General features: G+C 38.9%; 1 long non-coding RNA gene across 1 annotated transcript in view; it reads right to left on the minus strand.

The window, feature by feature from the left end:
• Positions 1–207: 207 nt before the first annotated feature.
• Positions 208–8,767, minus strand: part of LOC120720726 — a 15,255-nt gene continuing 6,695 nt past the window's right edge. The window contains exon 3 of the long non-coding RNA XR_005693027.1: positions 208–218. This is a non-coding gene — a long non-coding RNA (uncharacterized LOC120720726). The remainder of the gene's footprint in view (positions 219–8,767) is intronic.

Raw genomic sequence — 8,767 nt, forward strand, 5'->3', positions numbered from 1 at the left:
TCCAAACTCATCCTTCAAACTACCATTTGATGCTGCATAGCTGCATTCTCCCTGACACCTCCTTGTCTCCTGTCTTTTTGATTTCACCTTCTGCATAATATTTAGTTGCCCTGTGTGCAGCTTCCTCCACTTTCATATATTTCTACAAGTTCCTCCCTGTTCTTGAAGTATGTGTGCACCACGGCCATTTCCACTTGGAAAATCTGCCCCACATCTGTCTTTCTAGATTTCTCTCCTAAACACCACACCTACCCAACACCTCATAACCTCTGTTCCCTTCACCTAAATGTCATTGAAGTCTGTGTCAGTCACCACTGTAGTATGTGGTCTCTTGCACACAAAATGTGTCTACCCTCCACCTCCATAATATGAGTCCGCCAGCCCTCCCATTGCCAGTCATAGTCCATAACAAGTCAAAAACATAAACAGCTCGAACGTATTATTTATTTAAAAGAGAGAGGAGAGAGAGAGAGAGAGAAGAGAGAAGAGAGAGAGGAGAGAGCTCATTTGTCCTGCTCTTAGCATCAGAGTCAGTGGCTGGCTGGTCACTCAGGCTCAGCAGTCCAATGGCCGATCAGCACAAACAAATAAAAAAATAAGACCGTTCTGATATATTGACACAAACCACATCCAAAAAAAATATGACAGAACAACTTTAAGTTTGTGTGCATTCATCATGTGCAACTCTGCAGAAGTCTCATGTCAAGGATGTGAGGACAGGGGGGGCTGTTAAAAGTTCCAGTATACAGAATAGAAAACCATCAATGAATGAATAAACTCTGTTGTCACAGTGGTTTTTGAAGGAACAATTACTTCACAGATGGACAGCCTCATTATATTTTAGTTAAATCTGATGATACACACTTCACGTCACCCTAGTTACATGTTTTTATTTGCCATGTGTATGTTATCCAAGGGAGGGAAAAAATGAAAAAGAAAACTTTTGATGTGTCCAGACATTTCTTCACATCAGCTGCCAGCAACCAGTTTCAGCATGTACAACTGTTGCAGTAAGTGTGCTCATGCAGACCAACTATGCTGGTCCACTGTTCTTAATGGTGCATGTTGAGAAAGAAGTGAAACAAATGTTTTGTTTAACAAGTCCACTAGTGTTAGAATAACTTGGCTTTTCCAATCTGTTTCTGCTGTAGTTCAATGAAAGGTTTCAGTTACTTAAGTTTGAGAAAAAAACAAAAAAACAAATTGCGTTACAATTGTAGTTTCATCTTGTTATAAGATATTTGAAATAAAAACAAACAAACCACAAACAAACAAACCACAAACAAACAAACCACAAACAAACCACAAACAAACAAACCACTACATTTTCAGAAATATTTCTGCAGTCTGATTTACAAGTATAAACTTTCTGACCAAAACGCCACAATTTCATCCCTCAAACAAGTTGTCAACTGTGTCAACGACCAATGAGGACATCACTGCTACACTTGATGATACTCACACCTTGAAAAAGTGCAAAGGTTTCCCAACAGGACTTCGGCGGTTGGTCTTCTTGATCAGGCGATAATCTGTTCTCATCAAAACCACCATAAAACCAGTTTGACAGGATGATGCTGATAAATCCCTCTAGACCTTTTGTGACAGTATTAAAAGCTTGCTGGAAATTCTCTGTACTCATATTTGTGCTCAGTATCTGTAGGAGCCATTTTTGTGTGCGTACCTCATGTGTGCCACTAGGGGTCACCTTTTGTGTTACATATGGTGTGTCTATTTAAGGTAGATAGGTCATTAGCAGCAGGTGTGTTGTTGTTGGGAAGGAGCAAACAGATTGTGACCGCTGCGCTGTTATGTTAAATTGTGTAAGAATAAAGAATCTAAAGGACAAGATAAGTATGGTTTCAGTTATTGAACTAAGTTTAATACGTTTATTCATACCAGTGACATTGCATTAACCTGCCAACAAACAGCTTGGTGGCTTTAAATGTCGGCTTAGCCTCGACAGCATCTATAACACCATTAAAATGCAGTAATGGCCACACAAAAAATAAAACGTGACCATATTCAGTTTAAGCCATTTTATGTGGTTTAGTTTATACACTTGAATCACAGTAGATGATAGCTTTCTGTTTTTAAATGTGTCCATTTATTGCAAACACTATAGTTACTGTTCTGCCTTTTATAAGGTCAACTGGATATTATGGTTGCAAACGGCCCTAGAGCTCCCTCTAGTGGCTGCTTTGTAATATGGGTTTGACTACTTTGGGAAAGGAACAATGAGAACGTGAAAAAATCAAAGATGGCGCAAAGTTATCGTTCTAAGCTGATATGGACCTTAAAATATTGTTGCCTTGGACAAGATATGTCTGTAAGTATGAGTGACAATAAAATAATTATTATCTTTTGTTTTGTGTAAAATGGTACGATAATTTGTACATTTGAAAGTTTTATCTTGTTATCAAATCACTTTGATTGTCACATCACATGTGCAGGTACACTGGTACAGTACATGTGAGTGAAATTCTTGTTGCGAGCTTCACAAGCAACAGAGGTGTGCAAAAATACAATAACGTGAAACAAGCAAAATATAAGAATGGCTAAATCTGAGACTAATAAATATATGTACAATATATAATAGTACATGCATTACTGGATGTGTATACTAAATATGTTTTTCTACGTGCGCGTGTGTGTGTGTACATATTTTACAAATTAAATAGAGTAAACAATAAAATAAAATATACAGAGGTTGGTAGTTGGACATGTGCAAAACAAGTGGCATTTATATACAGTGTGGAGTGCATAATGTTGAAGTTCCAGTAGTGAAGCTGAGGTGTCTATGAAGTGTCCAGCAGTCTGATGGCCTGGTGGAAGAAGCTGTCTCTCAGTCTGCTGGTACGGGACCGGATGCTGCAGAACCTCCTTCCTGATGGAAGTAGTCTGAACAGTTTATGGCTGGGGGGACTGGAGTCCTTGATGATCCTCCCCGCTTTCCTCAGGCAGCACTTCCTGTAGATGTCTTGGAGGGAGGGAAGCTCACCTCCAATTATCCGTTCAGAGCACCGCACTACTCGCTGGAGAGCTTTGCAGTTGTAGGCGGTGCTGTTGCCGTACCAGGTGGTGATGCATCCAGTGAGGATGCTCTCAATGGCACAGTGATAGAAGGTCCTGAGGATGCGGGGGCTCATGCCAAATCTTTCAGTCTCCTGAGAAAGAAGAGGCGCTGCTGCGCCTTCTTCACTGTTTTGTTTGTGTGTACTGACCACGTAAGATCCTCAGCCAGATGTACACCAAGGAAGCGGAAGCTGCTCACTCTCTCCACAGCAGCGCCGTTGATGGTGATGGGGGTGTGTGCTTCTCTGCACCTCCGGAAGTCCACTATCAACTCCTTTGTCTTTGCGACATTGAGGGTGAGATGGTTGTCTTGACACCAGTGGGTCAGGGCGCTGACCTCCTCCCTGTAAGCCGTCTCATCACTGTTGGTGATAAGACCCACCGCTGTAGTGTCGTCCGCAAACTTCACAATGATGTTGGAGTTGTTAGTGGCTGTGCAGTCATAGGTGTAGAGTGAGTACAGGAGAGGGCTCAGTACACACCCCTGTGGAGCACCAGTGTTCAGTGTGATGGGGGATGAGGTGATGCTGCCCAGTCTGACCACTTGGCGTCTGTCAGACAGGAAGTTAAGGATCCAGCTGCAGAGGGAGCTGCTCAGTCCTAGATCCTGCAGTTTCCTGTCCAGCTTCGAGGGAACGATGGTATTGAATACTGAGCTGTAATCTACTGTTAGCTTGCAGTAAGAGTGTAACAAGCTAGTTTACAATGTTAGTTAGCTAATACAGTATTTTGTACTTTCAGTTTTACGATGGTCAAAGAGAAGGCAATGGTCAGAGGCCATTCTTCAATAAATCAGCGCAGAAAGGAAAATAAGTCTGGTTATTGGAGCATCGTTATCTCGCTGTCTAGCTGGTGAAACTAAGGAACTCAGGGCGAGGACAGCAAAGTTACCAAAGGGGAAAAACTATCAAATTAAAACTGCATCATCTCAAAAATCACAAGTTTCTCTAAAATGTGTTTATTCTAGGGCTGCAGTTATTCATCATTTCAGTCATAAAGTATTTTATTGATTGTTCGAAAATTGAATTAGATTAGAAATAGTTTCCTTATTAATGAGCAATAATAATTATTATTATTAAAAAGAGAAAACACACGGGTCTTTTGGTCACCATTTTAGAAATTGCCATCCTTTAATGATTCCTCTGTTAAAAAAAATATTTTGACTGCTTTTATCTAAAAAAATATTTTGAGATGCTGAAATAATAATAATAATAAAAACAGACACTGATGTCAACATAAAGGTAAACACGCAATTTAGTTTCTTTAGTTTCTGGTTCTCTCCTGTATGGACTAGAGAACGCACGACACCACTTTTTTGTGTCCAGTATCGATATGAATCCAATACAGCGTATTTTTATAATCAATAAAACAGTTTTTTAAAATATCTTCCTTTATTTTGTATAAGTTCATACTCAAGTTTTAAAAAATAAAACATTAAAGTTACTCAGTTATACCTGTATGCAAAAAATACACTGCACCCAAAATATTTCATAGTTCAGCAACACTGATCAATCTAATAAACTTAAAGCTGCTCCATCCTCCCTATTCTGGTATTTTAAAGAGTACTTAGCAGAAATATTAAACAACCTAACTAACAGGGTTGCAAACTCCCAGCAAAAACAACTAAAGGGAACCATCGCCCACCCTCTGCCTCGTGATGCTTAATCGACATAATCGACTTTAATTTAATGCATGTATTTAAAAAAAAATACACAGAAATCAATTATTTTTCAACAACAATTAAATAGATTCAACATCTTTCTTCAACAGAACTGCAGACTGCACAGATGGTATCTTCCCAAAGGAAAAAGTACTATAGCTTACTAGGGTATATATTAGACTTAATAGTTACTATATACAATATTAGATTTCTATACATTTTACGTTAGATAAAAACTTTGGTTGTAAGATTCAGATAATTATTTATTAAAAGCGAGACATTTTAAACGAGAATAAGAAAGAAAAGTATTTCTTTGTGCCCCCCTTTTCCCTGTTAATGCCCCAGCGGGCCCCCTGGCAAAACCGTGCTAGACCCGCCCCTGCACAGTTACCAGCTGTCAGCTACTTATAGCATTAGGCATTAAAGTAATATTAAATAAATTCTAACAACAGCTTATCAAGCTTAAATGTGCTGCTGTGGTTTATCTGCTGGTTTCCTCTTTCTGGCGCAAAGAAGAAACAAACATGAGAGACGGAACTTGCGATCAGCTGATCATTGATCAGTTTCATGATTGAAGTAGCAGCAGGAGAGGGAGGGGGAGAGGAGGCGCGGCAGTCGCTCCATATATCGGTTGTTAAGCTTAACGTGGGAATGCGTTACAAACATTGAGAGAGAAACTTACAAACTTGCTTTACTTCTCTAGGACAGCTTTCACTGAGAAGAAAGGCCGATTTGGAAACATGTAGCGAGGCGCTAAATGCTCCACCCGACAACCGAGAGGTCTCTTGTTGTCACATGCAGGAAAGCATGCTCTGAAGAATATCCAGGTAGATCACTGTGGCGATATGTTGGTTATATTACTTTAAAGTGCAACTGGCTATTCTTATTTTAGCCAACTCAAAAAGTAAAGATGATGCAACGACCTTGAAATAACACATTTATCTCACTGAAACATGTCATTTAAATAAAAACTTTACTGAAATTAAAATAAATATACTGAATATAATATGGCTCAGATTTAATGGAATATAATTATCCTTTGTGTTGCTGTTAAAGAAAGGGATGATGTGTGATTACTGTTTTTAAACTATGGGCTACAAACTAAATCCTTTTATTATTTCTGTCCTCGGTTTTAACTCATTAATAATCATTAGGATGAAGCCCCCTAAAAACAACTTAAAGGTCATGAAAATGTAAAACAATTGGCATTTTGATGATGCATCATCCACATTAAAAAAGTATAGATCATATCAGCCCTGTATTTACTTGTATCGGATACATAAAACATCTTTCCGTATCGCACAGCACTACAGAAAAGCTCTTTTCTAGGGTTGTATTAAACATCTGTAACTACCGTAACTCCTGATCCATTTCCTCAATTAAAGAAGTCCAATGATTCCTGAGAGCAGCAACTCTGCACTTTTCATTAATATTTGCATCATTACGGTAATCCCAGGTACATTGTTGCAGCAGCCCCGTGAAGGCAAAGGTTGAGAGAATAGTGAGTGAGCGTGATGGAACAATGTTATCACACGTTTGGCTTCTTTTTACCATGTTTGTTTGTTTTGTTCTTTCATGTGTTATTTACCAAGATTGGATGGTGTTCTGCCTCGAGTTACATAAGGTCCCTAACATCACAAAAAAAGCAAGTCGCTGCTTTCAAGAACTGCTGGAAATTTGTCATTTGCCCCAATGGTTCAAGACTCAAGTTAGGCTAAAAACACTGGACCAGTTTAAATGGGTTCATGTGTGTCAGCTGCATCGTCACTGCTGCTCTTATGTTATGTGTTTTTGTTGAAACTAGGTGCTGTTTGGGCTTAATGATGTCAAACTTTTCATTCACTTGTTTGCTCCTAATACGTTTCTATTGCAGGTCTTTTCCAGTTGAAATGTGAGTGAGCACTACACAAATTACTGACACTGAAATACACTGAAAAGAAAAAAACCAAAACTAAATCCAAACAAAAACAACTAAACGAAGTAGTTACACACGTTATAGAATATATATACTGGGCATACAAGCCTGGCCTAAGCTTTCTGTCAGGAAGACTGCAGCAGTCCAGGAGTTGGGTTAACTGTCTTTAAGTCCCACAGAAGAAATGTTTACATCAAAGTGCTTGCCAGGCTTAATCCAAATTAGGTACAGCCATACTTGAACTTATCATTGTATAGTATGTGGGACTATGAGCAATGGTTTTCTGGAAACAGAAACAGGCAATTTTATCATTAGTAGAGTCACAAATAACTAGAAAAACAATTGAAAACATAATGTACTATGTGCTTCATAGTAGATCCATCTATGGGATCAGTTTGAAAATCCTAGCTGTCTTCTTTCTAGTTATCATGTTACAAGATTTTAAGAAAACTTGAACGCTGATCATGAGTTGAATGCCACTGATCTTCAAAATCATCCAAGCTTTTTGATAAATGCACACAAAAGTCGGGTGTCCATGCCACCCGCATGCAAGATGACAAAAATACCCCAATCAGCCTTTCAGGCTGACAGCTAAAAAAACATTTCACCAGATTTAGCTTCTTGGATATTGTGTTCACTGTACTGTGTTCAAAATGTACTTCTCATTTAATAGAAGAAATGTAATCATGTCAATATAGAGGATTTCAAATTCTCCCTCCTGTTAATTAAAAAAAGAAAAAAGTAGGATAAGACATGAGAAACTCCTTGAAAAGGACCGTCTCCATTATAGCACCTCATGGAAGCTTTGTTAGACGACCTGTCATTAAAAACTAGAAAAGACATCCAGATCGGGAGCTTTCAGACTTCCAGGTAACGACAACAAGCCTATTGCTGGTTTGCCCACTCTGACTGTGTCAGTATTTGCTCCACATAACCAACTGCTCTGACCCTAAAAGTAAGCCAGAATCCCACACAGCCATATGTAGGACACATTCTAACAACACAAAGAATAACTGGGGATTCCTTCATCCTTTAACGTCCTGAACAACTGGTTTTGGTGGTTTGATTGGAACAGATCCTCACCTGATCCAGGAATACCAACGATCACCCACCACATCATGTCTTGTTGGGAAATGTTTGCATTCCTCAAGCTGTGAAAGTCATCAGGTGCAGCCAGTCATGAAATACCATGTAACATCCCTGTTTTATGACAACAAGTAACAGGTGGGATTCATTCGAGAAAACAGAACTTGTTTGATTCCCGTCTGAAACAAAATAAATTCATGCAACGTACACAAAATTAAGATTTAAAAAATCAGGCAGCATCATATGTAACCAGGTCCTAAATTACATATTGTTATAATTACACAAAATTTGTTCTAAAGCCCAAACTGCTCCTGGTATATCTGACTTTTAGCACCTCCAAGCCTGTAGTCATCTTGGTTATTAGTTAGGCCCCTCCCCCGTGTGTCGCTATGTGTATAGGCACTGTTAATGCTAGCATGAACAGATCATTCTTGCTGGCTGTTGTAGTGGCTTGAGCTAACTCTCATCCCAACTGTTTATATTTGGTTACAGGAGCTGGAGTGGGCATTAATGCTCCACAATTTACAAGCTGGGACCTGCCGCTAATCCATGGTTAAAGCCTTTACCCACATCAACACTGCAGGCAGAGGCTAACATCTGCAATACTATTAATAATTACACATAACTGTAGCAACAACAAAGAGAGGCTCGAACAAGAAAGGCTTGAAACCCTTAGAAAAGACTGATCAGAGTTGGTTCAATGAACTCTGATCATGTTCATTCGGAGTTAAGCTCGTGTGTGTTTAGAGACAGAAAGCCATCATGTTACCAGGATTCTCCAGAGAAACAGAAATAAAGAGCAGAGCCTCCATCTTCATTTAGTGGACAGAGGAATATGATCACAAATCAGTGTGGGCCAAAATGTGTATCTTAAAAACTAGGAGGGGATAAAGTTATACCAACATACTGTAATATTTTTATAATATCACTAGCAAACTTTCATGCTGTGTGATATTACAAATATTGTATTGTGTGATATCACATTCTATTGTGATACAGCATTTTAATCTGACCTTTGATTTCTAAATGCTTCA

The sequence above is a fragment of the Simochromis diagramma genome, unplaced genomic scaffold (assembly GCF_900408965.1).
Source record: "Simochromis diagramma unplaced genomic scaffold, fSimDia1.1 OVJJ01000667.1, whole genome shotgun sequence".
NCBI classification, from domain to species: Eukaryota; Metazoa; Chordata; class Actinopteri; order Cichliformes; family Cichlidae; genus Simochromis; species Simochromis diagramma.